Source organism: Brassica rapa, chromosome A02 (genome assembly GCF_000309985.2).
Source record: "Brassica rapa cultivar Chiifu-401-42 chromosome A02, CAAS_Brap_v3.01, whole genome shotgun sequence".
Lineage (NCBI taxonomy): Eukaryota > Viridiplantae > Streptophyta > Magnoliopsida > Brassicales > Brassicaceae > Brassica > Brassica rapa.
The window spans coordinates 24,190,206-24,207,224 of NC_024796.2; positions in this window are offsets into that span (position 1 = coordinate 24,190,206).

Consider the following 17,019-nt stretch of genomic DNA (forward strand, 5'->3'; position numbering starts at 1 on the left):
TTTAAAGCAGACTGAAAAATGAATATTTCTTAAGTTTGTGAGAAATATAATATTTAAATTACAAAACCTAAACCTAACCTCTATGATATTATATTTATGTAATGTACTACTATGAATAAAAGAAAATTTGACAATGACGTTGAATGATGTCCATTTTAAATTGTTAACTATACGTATTGCATAGCAAAGCGTGGAAAATTAGTTGCATGGGTTTAAATTAATTTTTAATTAACCTTCTTTCGGTTGGTCTTGGTCGAGATCTTGCATCAATCTTTACTGAATTTACTTTCTTGATTACTGCACTATAAGAAACAGCTATAGAATTAAGAGACTAGTTTGAATTTTGATTGGTGATAATTAATTTCACTAGAACCTATAAATAGTCTAAAAATTTTAGAATCTTTTTTAGAAATATTAGAAAAGAAGAAGATGTCGACAAAAAAAAAGAAAAGAAGAAGATGTCGGCATCAAAGGAAGACCGGAGCAAGTCGTGAGGGTAGAAATGGTCGGACAGCCACATGCTCTCTTCCCCTCTCTAATAAAGTACCTTATTATGAGCCCAGCCAACCTCTCTAGCCAAGTCTTGTTTATTGTTTTTTTGTTGTTGTTTTCATTTATGACAAATTGACAAGTCGTGATTTTTTTTGTCTTTTTAATAGTTTTAAATAGGTTAACATATTCTTATAAACGGAAGATCAAAACATTTTTATATATTTTGTTGATAACTTTAAGAATTGTGTCCAATGATAATTTTCTGAATATGTGAACATACATATTTTACTACAACACACATATCATTACTAACTATGATTAAACTCAACAAAAATATTAATACTGTTAGAAGCAATGTTTTGAAACCCGACCCGAACACTGAATCGAATAATATATCGGGTCATCTGATTACTGGGTCGACCGTAGACGAACTGCAGGTCAATAAATTAATTAAATTTATTAAAAATAATAACATATTAGCTATTAAAAATATAATACAGATTTTATGTTTTAAGAATATTTAGAAAAGACTTAAATTTTGTTATTTTTATTTTTATTTAACATAAAAATATAAAAATATAATTCAGACTATTTAACAATTTTTATAACAAGTTAGACGTTATGACATTTAATAAAAAAATATCAAGATGCTATCTGGTTGTTTAGCGACCGGTAACAACCTTAGAAGAAGGCATATCACTCAGAATAGCTTATGTCGACGCTGTTGCAATGTAGAAGAAACAGAGGAACATATTTTCTTTGGCTGTCCGTATGCTGCGAGTATTTGGAGGACTTCAGGGCTCTCTAACTTGATTATCAATAACCCCACGGCGACGCTTGAAGAGAAGATAGCAGCATGCTTGCAATACTCATTCTCCACAAGACTTACTCATTTTCAAGACTTGCCTCTTTGGATTTTATGGAGGCTTTGGAAGAGTCGAAACATCCTCGTTTTCCAACAAAAAGATATACCGTGGAAGGCTGTGTTAAGACATGCGAAAGAAGATGCTAATGAATGGAAACAGAGTGATCTTTTGAATACACTATATCATCATAGGAGAGGAGGAGATACTACGACTGAAGAAAATAAGAGATGGAAACGACCCCCTCTAGGATGGATTAAATGTAACACTGATGGCTCTTTCAGACAACAGTTGGATGATGCTACTGCAGGTTGGATTCTTAGGGATGACAATGGAGTTTATAAAGGTTCGGTCCAAGCAAGAGGCAAACGAGTTCAAGATGCACTTGAAAGTGAATTACAAGCGATTCTGATGGCCATACAACATTGTTGGAGTCTCGGTTATAAGCAAGTAATTATGGAAAGTGATTGTCAAAAGGCCATTGACATTCTAAATAACAAAAAGCTACACTTCAACCACTACAATTGGATACGTGAGATAAGATGGTGGGCAAGGAAGTTCCAAAGCATTACTTTCAATTGGGTTAGTAGGAAAGCAAATGGAGCAGCGGATATACTAGCAAAACGTGTTGAAGATGAAGTTGTTTTTCAATTCCATTATTATGTACCCCAATTTTTACATGCTTTCTTGCATATGGATCATGTAAGCTCAATATAAGTAATGAAAGTTGAAGTTAAAAAAAAAAAAAAAAATATCAAGACTTGAAATCCATAAGTATTTAAATGTGAAATGTGAACAGTAAAATTAAATTAAAAATTAAATATTAAACTGTAATAATAGATTATCGATAATAAAAATAAACTAATACCGACCAAATCACAACAACTAATTTTGGTTTTCATTATCATCCTATAATTCATTTTTTTCAAATGGCATAGATCTTCATCAAAATCTTAAAAAATCACAAACTAATCACAAACTAAATAATGTAAATGAGATTCACAAAAAATTAATCAAAAAAGAACAAGGAGATACATAGTAGACATTCGGCTGCAGAAAAATATATTAGTAAATCCTGAAAATCTCACTTTTAATTCGAATAAAAAACATATTTTAATAACATAATTAAGAAATCTAAAAAATAAATAAAAATTATTTACTAGTTTAACCAAAGGTTCAACCGGTTCCGGTTTCCGAATTTTAGTGATTTTTTGCCGGTTTTACTGGATTTTGAAATATTGGCTTTTCATAAAACCCAAACCGAATTATATTCGGGTCATCGAATTTATCGATTCAACCGCGGATCACCGAGTTTACCGGTTCAACCGCGGGTCCGAGTCGGGTTTCTAAACATTGGTTAGAAGTAGTACTAAAAACTAAAAAGTAAAGGTTGTTATTTTTTTTAGAAATACACGTAAACTAATGATATTAATGTCAGCTAAAATGATGCCAAACTAAGTTTAAACCAAAAACAAATTCATCCTAATGATTGTATTACCAACTTGTACCAAGATCAAATTTTTATGGACGCTCAGTGTTTAGTTTCAATTCTTGGTGTTATATGATAAAGTTTTTAAGTATATGTCGTTAACTAGAGAAGTATAAAATAAAATGGTCGCCAAAAGTAGTTGGCTTTTGTAATGTCTCAACAGTACATTGGTTTTATAACAGTACATTTATTTGGACATTTTAATTACACCTTAAGGTTTTTCCGGTCTAATTATGAACATGTTCACCCTTATAGATTCACCTACGGGATGAACCCAAGAATTTCTCTTTTTTAAATGTATGGTAATCTTCCAACATTTATAATGATTACACGATAATGAAAATACTTTAATTTATAGAAGTATTAAAGTGAGATTCAATTAGTGCCACCATGTGACCTGATGGGCTCCTCGTAGACAGGTGTGGGGGCAATCTTGTTGGATCAACCAAACCAAACATTTATAAATTATATTGGCATTGAAGATTACATTAGAAATACTGTACTAGTTTGGAAAAATAATGCTGTACAAAAGAAACAATGGTTAAAGTCAAATTTATACGGACGCAAACCTAATTGATAATAAAATTGATTGACGTCATTTTGTTTTTGAGCAAAATGATTGACATCGTATCTTTTAAAAGGATTCTCAATATATATTCTTTGGAGAATTAGAGTGTATAACTATAGGAAAAATAGAAACTAAGATTCTAACCATAGGGGAAGTTAGACTACAATATAGAGTTCATATTTATGTATAATGACTAAAAAACCAGAAGCTGCGCGTAAGATAGGGGTGGGCCCACTAGTTTCTACGGCTTTACTTTGCGAGGGTGAGGGTGTTCGAGAAGCTATTTACGGTTCTTGTGGTGATTGGTTGTGGCGGTTGTATTGTGGGTGATTATATATGCAAGATGTTTGGTTCGTTGGATTGGAGATAGTGATGAAGAAGCAGATGATAAATTGAATTGGGGAAGATGAACAGTAATGTTGTGTAACATATTCTATTCTATTTTATAATTACAGTGTAGTATGCTAATTCTTCTCTTTCTCTTCGGCAAAGTGTATCTCCTTCGCCTTCTAATTCTTCTCTTTCACTTCTCCATCAGCTTCATTGTCTTATTTTTCAGCACCACCGCCACTAATAACCATCTCAGAATTAGATGGTGGGTAGCATTGGAGAAGAAAAACAATGCTCTTTGTTAATATGTTTTATTTTACTATTGTGTTGAATGAATGCTCTAAGTTAATGGAGATTCACATACATGTTTATATTCACAGTTTATATAGCTTTCATACAATATTTGAATAAACATTACATTATAGTATACTAATCTATTCATCAAAATAGTATAGTTTCCTCCTATGTCGCTTTCACTCTTACACTCCCTCCTACTCTTTCTCTCCTCCCCTCCCTTCCCCGGTCTTTCTCTGTCTCTCTTCATTCCTCCTTCCTTTCCTCCATACTACTATCTTTCCTCCTTCCTCCTCCTCCCCTCCAGCTCCTCACCCTCTCCATCTTCCTCCTTTCCCATTCATCAATATAGTAACTATCATCAATTGCCATACTATTCCTAATGAAATATAGTATATTTTAGACCTTCAAAGTTAGGGTTTAGGTAGTTCCGTTATGAGCGATGGTTTGGTTTTACAATTTGGGTTTAGGGTTTGGGTTAAGGGTTTACGGTTTGGGCTTAGGGTTTAGAGTTTGGGTTTAGGAGGGTTTTGGGTTAGGGTTTGGGTTTAGGGTCTACGGTTTGGGTTTATGGTTTAGACCTTCAAGCTTAGGGTTTAGATAGCTCCGTTATGGGCGATGGTTTGGTTTTACAATTTGGGTTTAGGGTTTGGGTTAAGGGTTTACGGTTTGGGTTTAGGGTTTAGAATTTGGGTTTAGGGGGTTTAGGGTTTAGGTAGCTCCGTTTGGGTCTATGGTTTGGGTTAAGAATTTGTGTTTAGGGTTTGGGTTTATGGTTTAGAGTTTTGGTTTAGGGTTTAGGTAGCTCCGTTATGGTTTACGGTTTGGGTTAAGAATTTGGGTTTAGGGTATACGGTTTGGGTTTAGGGTTTAATGGTCTACCGTTTCGGTTTAGAGTTTAGAGACAATTATTTGTGTGTTTGCCTTCTCTTTTGTGTGTTTATATCGCCTCAATCCATGTCATAACATTAGGCTACTGCAACTTGTCTGAACGCATGTATTGAAGATCTGGCTTCTTTGTCTAGACTATACCATATATCGTATAGTATAAATTTGTTTGGGTCACTTTCTATACATGTATTGGAACATTACCAAAATGTGGGCATAGTACATTGAATATAGGGTAGTCTCGTTTCCGTGCATGGGTATATTGTATATTTTCGGACTTTCGAACCCCTTATGAATACACATTTACCAATTGTTGTGACTTTGTGTGTGGCAGAACTTAACTAGACTACATAAACTATAATATAGTATTGCCTCTTCGTTTTTTTATAACCCAACATGCGGGCACACATTAAGCACATGTGTTTTTAACTTCACTCCTCTCTCCACACATACGCGCTTGCAGGGTTATTCCTGACATTATTGGGTGTAACTAGTCCCATCAGAGACTTTTCACTGTAAAATGGCTATAAGCTTAATATTAGGGTCCAATATGAATATTCACCAAATTCACCCATATTCTTTCCATTTAAAATTAGTCGTCGTTCTATAAGTTTTGCACACGAATTAAAAATATATTCAGTTTTGAGTATTTTCAAAATAAAAACATCATTACATATATGCATAATCATATTTCGACCAATAGAAAAATAAACTAGAAAATATTGTTAACAAAGTTTACATTAAAATGACATTTATCTATAACTAAAATTTTACTCTATAATCATAACTAGACATTGACTCGCACAACCACACAGATATTTATTTGAACTTTTTAGTTTTTTTTTGTTTGTAGTAAAGTATGATTGGGCAAAAAATCTAAAAGGACCGAACTGAATCTGTTCCGAAAATGTAGTACAGAACCACAAGGGGTTAAATATCAAAAAAAATTCAAAATTTTAGTGTTTAGAGAACCGGAACCAAACCTGGTCCAAACCGAAATAATTCGGATATCCGAATATATCAGAATCATATTTATATAGTTAAATATATCAGAATCATATTTATATAGTTAAATATATTAGCTACCCAGAACCAAACCCACAAAGATCTGAACCAAAATTTATAAATACCCGAATAGGGCTAAAAAATTTAAACCCTAAAACCAAAACCCGAATAGATTCAATCCAAGCCAAACCCAAATGGGTATCCGAACTTCCACCCCTATAAGCTATACTAAATGGTTTATTTGTAATATTTGGTATGCATGTATTTATTTTAACTTTTTATTTTTTTGTTTGTACTTAATGTTGTATCTGTAATATTGGTCTAAATACATTGAATAATTTATTTTGTTTTTAACTATCTATAGTATGACCGATATTCGATATCGTAAAAGCAAATTCAACATTTATATTTAAGTAGACATTTGTATAGGATATATAGAAAACAATATTTATTTTGAAAAAGTATGGAAAATAGAGATCCATGACTTAGAATGCTATACAAAAGATGATAGATTAGTTATTAATTTTTGAAGAGAATACAATGGTTATTAAACTTCTATGAAATCTTATTATATAAAGCTTGGTTCTTCAAAATTGCTAATTAACATGATCGTGACATGTGGCAATCAATTTATTAAGATTGTGACATGTGTTAAAAATATGTTACAATTATCTTTTATTATGATTTAAAAAGATTTAGGAAAAAAAATTATTATTACATTTTTATTAAAAATAAAATTATTATTACATTTTTTTGGACACTAGAAAAGGAAAATTAATACAAAAATATAATTTACTGTTCTTTATAGGAGCTTAGAAAACGAAAATTACTATCTTATTATATAAAACTTGGTTCTTCAAAATTACTAATTAACATGATCGTGACATGTGGCAATCAATTTATTAAGATTGTGACATGTGTTAAAAATATGTTACAATTATCTTTTATTATGATTTAAAAAGATTTAGGAAAAAAAATTATTATTACATTTTTATTAAAAATAAAATTATTATTACATTTTTTTGGACACTAGAAAAGGAAAATTAATACAAAAATATAATTTACTGTTCTTTATAGGAGCTTAGAAAAGGAAAATTACTATTATATAGTTAACATGATCGTGACATGTGGCAATCAATTTATTAAGATTGTGACATGTGTCAAAAATATGTTACAATTGTCTTTTATTATGATTTAAAAAGATTTAGGAAAAAAAATTATTATTACATTTTTATTAAAAAGAAAATTATTATTACATTTTTTTGGACACTAGAAAAGAAAAATTAATACAAAAATATAATTTACTGTTCTTTATAGGAGCTTAGAAAAGGAAAATTACTATTATATAATCTTTTACAATTATATTTTATGGTTCTTTTTATAGTTTTTTAAAAATATTTGATAGTAAATTTAATTTTTTAAAAATTCAATAAACAAAGAATAATTGTAAAAAGCTATTTGAAAGTTTTTTTTCCTTTTTAAAATATTTTTTATATTTTTTATCTTTAAAGATACTTAAGAAAGATATTGTAAGAGAAAATATTAATTTTTTAAAAAATAATCTTAAGTAAAAACGAATTATAAAATCCTACAAGTACAAGAAATTATTTAATAAAAATAAAATTAAAAAACTTACTATAAAATAAGTGATATTCCTTTTTAAGAAACTAAGAAAATAAAATGTAAAAATACTCTTATTATTTTCATATTAATAACTAACTTTCCTTTTTAACACATAAATGTATGCTACAAAAATATAAACCAAAATAAATATTATTTTCACATCTATATTTAGGTTTAAGCTTTCTCATATTATTTTCATAAAAAATAGTATTTACAAGAAAAATATTATCTGAGTATTTTCTTTTAATTTATTTAAACAACTCAATTTATTATCATTCTTTTTACATCTTATGATGCTAACACAAGTTTTTTTATAATTATGATGTTTTTGTCGTACATAAGTATGCGTGAATATGAAAAATATATGTATGTATATATAATACACAATATATAATTAACTAAATATAATTATTTTATTGAAAATATATTAGTTACATAAAAATCTTAACAAAAACGAATTATAGTTGCAATTTTCCTTTTAAAAAAAATTAAAATTAGCTTTATATAATAAGATAGATAATTTTGTGTTAAAAAATTATAAACCAAAAATAATTTCAAATATTTTACCTGATATGATTGTGACATTTGTATAAAAAAAAATTGTGTATGTATTAATAAAAATCTATCATTATGTGAAAATAACTTTTTTTTTCCTAAAATCCTAAATAAAAGAAATTTGAAAAATAAGTTTTTCCTCTTTTAATCTTAACCAAATAAGATTTTTTTTCCTTTTAAATCCTGATCAAATAGAATTGTAAAAGTAATTTTTACTTTTAAAATTTAATGATAAATATGATAATGAAAATATTTAATTGAAAAATTTAGTGATATTGAGAAAACGAATTTTGCAAATAGCAACTTTTAAAAATAGTTAATATTTGCTAGAAATAATTATTTTATAGTATTTTTATTTTCTAAATCCTAGAAAAGATTATTATAAAAGATTATGTAATTTGAATTTTCTTTTCTAACACCTTAAAACTGTAAACAAATATTTGATAGTTCTTTTCCTTATAACAAATCCTAAACAAAAGAGATTTGTATCATATTTTTTAATTCCTAACCAAAAGAGAATTGTAAGAAGTTATTTAATAGTATATTTCAAGAGAGAATTTGATGATGAAAATGATACTAAAATTATTTAATTAAAAATGAAGTGTAAAAATAGTATTGATATGAACTGTATTAATCATAGTTTAGAAATTATTTAATAGTAACTAGAAATAATTAATTGACAGCAATAATATTTTTCTGAAATTCTAAACAGAAGATAATTGTAAAAGTTTATATGAAAATATTTTTCCTTTTCTAAAATCCTAAACAAAAATATAAAAAAGTATTTCATAGTTTTTCTTTTTTAAATTGAAAATTAAAACGAGATTTATAAAATATAATTTTTCCTTTTTTAAAACAATCCTAACAAAAGTAAACATACCTATTTAATAGTATTTTTAAAAAAGAATTTGATGACAAGTATGATGCTAAAGCTATTAAATTAACAAAAATAAAAACTTAGGATGTTGTCGTGATTGGTATTTATGTGTTTGGTTATATGAAAATCAAACACATGTTTGATATATATATTTTCATGTTTGCTCATAAAAAAAATTGATTATTATTATTGTCACCGTACGTATGTTTAGTCAAAAACAAATCAAGCTTCATCGTTATCTTATTACATTTTTTAATTTTACTATGTAATAGTTTATAATTCATTTTAATTAAAATGTTATCATGAAAATATATCATTAATAAATAATGAATCAAGAAAATTATTTAACATCAGATAAGTTTAATAAAATATTAAATTAGTACATAAGAAAGTGCATAATGTTGTCATTGCTTCTTGGCCTTATTTAACTTCCAAATTCCTTTTTATTTCATTATAATTATTATTTCGGGTTGGATCCGGTTTTAATTTTTACACTTGGATGTTTTTTTAGCTCTACCAAATATTAACTGAAACTTATGTGCGAAAACGAGTTCTTAACTATAAAATAAATTTCACAATACATATGCAAAAACAATTTTAAAACAATAATAAAATGATTTTTTAATATTTTTAATTAAATTAAAATATCAAATAAAGCCCGTTGCAACGCACGGGCCCAAATCTAGTTTGTAATAAAGCATAGGATATCTTGCGACCAACTTTCCAAAGCATATCACAAATTAAAAAAGTTAAAATATTCTGTTTAGATTTTCTTAACGTTAAAAATAGGAAATGAGCACGAGTATAAACAATAGTTTAGAAATGAATTACAAACAATATTCGATATAGAGATTTATTTCCATAATTTTCAATTTACGGAAAGTGTGGATTTTTTTAAAAAAATACAAAATCACTTATTTCATAATTCATAATTAAAAAAAATTCCTCCGCAAGTAAACAGATAGATATAAGTGTAGAAATAAATTAATTGATTTAGGATTTTATGGTTTTATCTCCTAATTAGTTGAAATCGTGTGTATAACTTTTTGGATTTTATTATTATTAAAAGATTCTGGTGATATTTAACGTATGGATTTAAACTTGGTTAAATATATTTATTTCTATATTCTGTTCAGTTTTTCATATATTGATTTTCTGTGTATAAAAATGAATTAAACTTGTATGATATTATATAGAGAAGACTCTATGAAGATAAAGAATTCAATTAATTCAATGTTTTATTGCTATGTTAATGTTTGTACATGTTTAATTAGCTATGCTTGAAGAAGAAAATAAATTGAAGAAAGTAAAAAATTTATGGTTTCGTAAAAGAAAAAAAAAATTGTAGTGTTTGTATTTGATTTCTAGTGACAACCTCAGTTATGAAAGGTAATCATGATATTGACTCATGGTCCAAAAAATAAATAAAGAGAATTGTTGATTAGTCTAAGATCGTACATATGTTTAATAAAGCTATGTTATTGTTGCCGAGATTTGTATGGTTAATAATAAATTTAGGAAATCTTCCTAAATATTAAATGAGAAATCACTTAAGTTAATTTTGCCTAGGTGTCAATTATAGAGAAACTTTAGGAAAATTGTTATAATTTGATTGGTTGAAAGATAATCAATTTTTATTATTTTAAATAGATCTAAAATAATAGGGAAGTCTAGAACTAATTAATATAACTTACTAAATAGTATAAATAATATTAAAATAATGATTTATGGTAACTAATTGTCAAAATTAAAGAAAGTGTAATAATGTTTGATTAATTCTTTTTATATGTATATAATACATAATATAATTAGTCGAACATAATTTCTAGAAATCGATATAATGATTTCATATTCTTATATAAACCAATAAATTCATATATAAAGAATTATAATAATTACTAATGTCTTATAATTTTCATATATGTTTTATAAGTCATTTAGAAAAAATAAAGCATTTATAAAATTATCTATCATGGCTTACAAAATTATTTTATCTTAATTTTAAATTATTTATATGAGTTTATAAACCATTTATAAAAAATAAAATTATCCTATATATTAAAATAGAAGTCACTTAAGTGAATTTCACTTACATGTCGATCATTTGTTAAGTCTCAAGAAATATTTTCATAATTTGCTTGGTCGATAATTTTAAATTTTATTTATGTTATTTTAGATTTAAAATAAAAATATCTAGATCTAATTAATATCACTTGCCAAAAATCTAAATTATATTACAAATACTTATTTATGGTAACTAATGTTGAAATTATACAAAGAATACTAACGCTTGATCAATTCATTTTTATATTTATAAACTACATAATATAATGAGCGGAACTTTTTAATTTTTATTATTTTGAAACTAACTTAATTAAATATCATATATGTATTGTTTTAGTTCTTTTTTAGCTTTTCATAGTCACCACTAATTTGATTGTGTAACTCATTAAGTATAATCTCATTTGATTCACCTTATTTCTCGTCTTCAAATGTTTTTGGACCACAGATTTGACTGGTTGGTATATGTGTTTAATTTTAGCTACTACTTTTTTTTTAATATTAAATAAAATATTAACGCATGGTTTATCAAAAGTCTATAATTATGTTCCAGTTTAATGTCTATAAGATAATCTTACTTCAACAAATAATTTAGATAAAAGAAGATGAATTACCTCATATTTACGCTAGTTATCGCTATGTGTTTTGGTTTGAATGAAGGAATGTGTGTTCCGCGTTATAATAGCATTTTAGAACTACAAAATCAATTCAGTCCTGGTAGTATTCTAAAAGTTAATTGCTCATCCAACCAAAAACATGTTGAGCCTCTCCACCAGGTAAAATTCAGTGAAAAATATTAAATTGTGGTCAGAGAGAGAGGCCTAGGATATATAATTGTATGGCGTTGCCTCTTACGGCATGGGCCTAAAATGGAAAATTCTCGAACTATATGGCGCGCATACAGAGGTGCCAGCAGGATGCGATGTGATATTGCTAGAGTTGAAGGAATTTACATGGAGAAAAATACTAAACCAGATGGGCTCAGATATACCTGGATTGTTACTAAAAAAATAAGTTTTGTCTTCTTAAAAGCTATTAACATTGGATGCAAAGATTAATTTTGTCATATGAGATAAAACATCATATCATTTTAAAATAATAAAATACAAATAAATGTATTAGATATGTATATACATCGATTATAATTTTGGTAATAAATCAGTTTATAATTTATTTGGTCTAGAATGAGAATGACCAGTAACCTTTAGGTGTTAATATTGTTTAGTTCCAAAAACTCATGTACACCATTTGTTTGTACAATGTTTAACAAAATAATTTCATGGTGATTGTCATGTTTGTCACTACATTTGGTAAAACTAATTTTGATAACATTTAATGAAACAATTTTTGTCAATAAAATATAGTTGTATCTATTTATATTTATAGAAATCAATATAATGATTTCATATTCAAATAAAAATATAATTGTATCTATAATAATTACAAATCTCTTATAATGTTCATATATGTTTTATAAATAATTAGGCTTTGAAGATTGGAATAATTATATTTAACGGATCATGTGAGAACTTTGATTAATTTTTTTTTTTTGCATTTAAGTTAAATAATATAGTGAATAAGGTAATGTTATGGTTGAAAAGAATTTTAAGATGGATTTTTGGTTCGTTGATTGTATGTTTTGTATTGCTATTTAGAGACAAAAATAAATATTTGGATGTAAAAAATTAGGAAAACATTAGCAACAGTTTAATAAAAAGAACGAAATGATAACGAGAAAAATAAAAAGATGCCAAAGAAGATGTATAATATATGTTGAAGAAGTTAATGTGATAGTTACATATATATTTCACAAGCATTTATTATTACTAAATATTCATCAATTATTTTTACATCAAATTTACATAAACTTTACTATTGATTTTCAAACTAATTAAAGTTAAAAATTATATTTTTAATGTTTCTTATTATTATTCAAAATTTATGACATCATATACATAATATATATTTTCTTACAATTTTTATATCCGCGAATTCGCGGGCAACCACCTAGTTTATTATTAAAACAGGAAAAGACAATATTTCCAGAAGATAGGTTCAATTATTACTTTAGTGTCATTCTAATGTAAATAACTTGTAAAACTAAAGACTATTTCTATTTTGTACTTCTATTCTAACAGATTATATTAAACTAAAACAAATAAAGTATTTGAATTTTCTACATATATATCTCGTACTCCACTGACAAAAAATAAGTGATCCGTGCCCGCTACGCGCCTTTGAGTCGAGTGCATTTCCATCAGGAAGGATTCTATCCAACCACTCTTACTCTATTTCTAAATTTGACTTTCTACCTTTTTGCTGTTTATTTTATGCATTTTTAGGTGTCAAATTTGAGATCCAAAATATCTATTAGAGTTATGGATTTAAAAAAAAACGTTTTTCCACATTTATGATTGAATATATATTTATTTAATATGGTAAAATTTTATATTTTAGAAGTAAACGAAATGTAATTTTTTGTTATATCTCTCTTTAACAACTGAATATCATTATCAGATTTCAGAATTGATAGAAATGAAATACACAATTTTTTAGGAAACATATTAAACAATAGAAGTTTAGAACACATACTTCTAATGTTTTATAAAAAATATGTGTCTTAACTTTTTTTTTGTTACTCAAAAAGTGTTACTTTAGAATTTTAATACAATTTATACATATATTAAGATTTAGGGCAATTCTCCTAAATAGACAATTTTCAAATTTTGATCACAAAAATAGACCACAAAGAAGAAAATGACCAAAATATTTCATTTAATAGGTAAAATGACCCTAAACAAAAAAAAGTTTGAGATACCATAAGTTGGATATCATTTTTCAAAAATACACTCAATCAAAAATAGTCTTACATTTGTGTTCGGGTTCATTATTAGAGTTTAGTATTTATGGGGTGTAATCAAGTTTATAAATAATTCTTAAATATTTATAAATGATTTAAGAGGATTAGTTTAATTTTGTATATCACAAATTTAGGATATTTATGAAAATGATCATTCTTTAAAGATAAATTTGAAAAGTGGTATCAAGATTATGGAAAAAATTAGAATTTCCCTTAAAAAAAATCACTAAAGTCTAATCCCAAATGTTAGAGCTATTTTTGATTGAATATTATTTAAAAAAAAAACAGCAGTAAATTTATGTGGTATTTTAAGCAATTTTTCTATAATAATAGAGATACACATTTTTAAGAAGCTAAACTTAAAATGAGATAAGTTTCAAAAACATATGCATCATTTAATAGACGGTTGATCAACGTCAGTTAATCTTCTCGACTACTTTTTTTTTTCTTCAAACGGTTGTTCTATTACTCAAGCTTGAGGTGGTCTGGAAAACCAGACCGGAACAGAACAACCAATGTAATACAAGTTCCTATGGAAGGATCTCGCTATCTTAGCTAATGAACCAAACAAAACATTTTCCTGACGAGGTACAAAACCAATCAAGAACTCCGCTTCTCGACTACTTTCTAAATGAAGCAAAGCTTTGGGAAATATAATTATAAGTAAACTTAATTATTTCCCGTAGTGCATTACATTCCAAATGTTCATCCTCAAATTTTTGATCAAACACACACATTCATTAAATCTTAAAGGGTTCTACACTCCATGACCGGAGGATGAGTTCAGCAATGAGAGGGCTGATCTTGCCACCGAATCAGCCATCACATTACTTAAACGAGAAACATACGAAAATGAAATTACATCAAAAGACAAGCTAAAGTGATAGATGTCGAATAAAATGCCAAACAATGCTGGAAACGAGCCTTTTCCCTTCACAAGCTTCACCATGGAGAGAGAGTCGGACATAATCATTAGAGATTTAACATTCAAGGAGGCAGCATGCATAACCGCCGAACGGATGGTGATGGCTTCAGCCATTAGCGCCGAGGACACATGGGACCGAGATTCACATAAAGGATCGAGTTGCAGGCAAGAAGATCCCGAGAAGACGCCGCCAATGCCACAGTTCCCAGAGAGAGCATCCCACGCCGCATCAACATTGCAGACCGTCATATTGGGCGGAATGGGGGGGGGGGGCGCTCTTGGTGCACAGGGTCGACCAGGGATCCCCGAGGATGGAGCCATTGAGGTTTGGAATCCTTCCTGTGCAGATTTCCACTCTCTTGCATCAGAGATGAACTTCATCATGATTTCCATACTGGAAAAAGTTTTATTTTCAAAACAGAGTTTATTTCTTGCCTTCCAAGTATTCCATAAGAGTCAAGGCCATGGAGACACATGTAATCTCACCGGGGGAAGGACTGTGAGAGATGCCATTTTCGAGATTAAGGTCGGCATGGAGGGAGTAATAGCAGCAGGTCAACGGAGCCAGATTCCAGACCTGATCAGCGACCCGACAGTGTAAGAACACATGAAGGTCATCTTCTACTCCATCACAGTGTTTGCAGTTAAAGGTTGGCACTCCCCGCCTGGCTAGATTTGAACTGGTTGGTATTGCTCCTCGCACTAGTTTCCATAGAAAATCTTTGACATTCCATATGTTCTTAGCCCAGTTGAAGTCTTCCAATGGGGCTGGCTGCATCTGTCTAGCTTTTATTCCTACCCCATAGCCTGATTTTATCGAGTAAGATCCTGTTTTGTCTGGGAGCCACACAATACTATCAGGAGACGAGGCTGAGCTTGTAATGATTCGTAGGATATGGTCCTCAAACTGAGGAAGGTATTGGCGAATCTTATCTCTGTCCCACACATTCGATATTGGGCAGAGGAGATCACTAACCATCAGCTCCACATCATGCTCATTTGCAGGACCAATTGGGTGTCATTGGATAGTCACAAGAGAGCCAAGGGTCTCTCCATACTCGAATTTTATCTCCGCTTCCGACCGTCCATGTAAAGACCCTCACGAGCTGATAGGATTTTGGTCGAGAAAAATTCTGCTCGACCAGTTCGGAATTGGTTCGACCATAATTAAAAATAAAAATCAAGCCGGTAAATTAATGCTTCGACGGGACTGTCTTGTGGTCGAAAGACCTTCCCTTGATAGTTTTGATCGAGTTTTAAATATCTGGTCGAATTCTTTTTATTTAAGTTGGACGAGATTTTCCGAGAGCAAAACGAGGGCCGAGACAAGGAATATTTGGTTGAAAAATTATTAATAAGTATCGACCAACTTCCTAAATAATTTCAGAACTAAGTTATGTTCTCCACCAGCCTGCTTGCTTAGTATTAAATCACATGTTATGCACCTGCCTGCTTGCCTAGCTTCTTCAGTAACAGCACATGAAAGTCACAAGCTGCTTGCTGTGCTTGCTCATTAATTTAGTCACATGATTGTCACCAGCTGCTTGCAGCTTTCTTCTTGGGAGGGAAAGGACAGCAGCTTGCTGTTGGAAGTGCTGAAGCTGCTCTCCACATGTCCTTTCTCAGCCTTGCTTTGTGCTGAGTGAAACCCTCAGCTGAAGCAACTTCTTATGTTATAAAACATCATCTTCTCTCTTCTGGTCGTCCATGACCTGCAAGAAAACCAGAAAAAAAATTGAGAGATTGAGAGAAAAATCAGAGAAAGAAAGAGAGAAAATCAGAAGAAAAATAAAGAGAAAATTTATGTTGGTTTAATCTTCAACCTCAAGCCACAGCTAGAACATGTGGGAAAGAAGAAGATGAGATATACAGAATAAACCATAGCTTTTGTTCTGTTTCTGATATGAACCGAACCTTGATCTCTCTTTTTAATCGGTTCAGCCATGAGCTAAGCTTGGAGGAGAGCACCATCTTAGATCATTTAACCATGAGTTCTTGTGGTTTGAATTCAGATGGTCGAAGAGGGTGATCAGAACAGCCAGATCAGGCCTTGCCCTAATTCTTTTTGGGAGTGATCAGCAAGTGGTGAACGTTTAGTTGAGCTCGAGTCTAGTCTTCCTTAGCCAATCTCATGGATTAAAGGTGAGTCTAGATAGATAATTGATGAGTAGTGAATGAATATTTTTTGA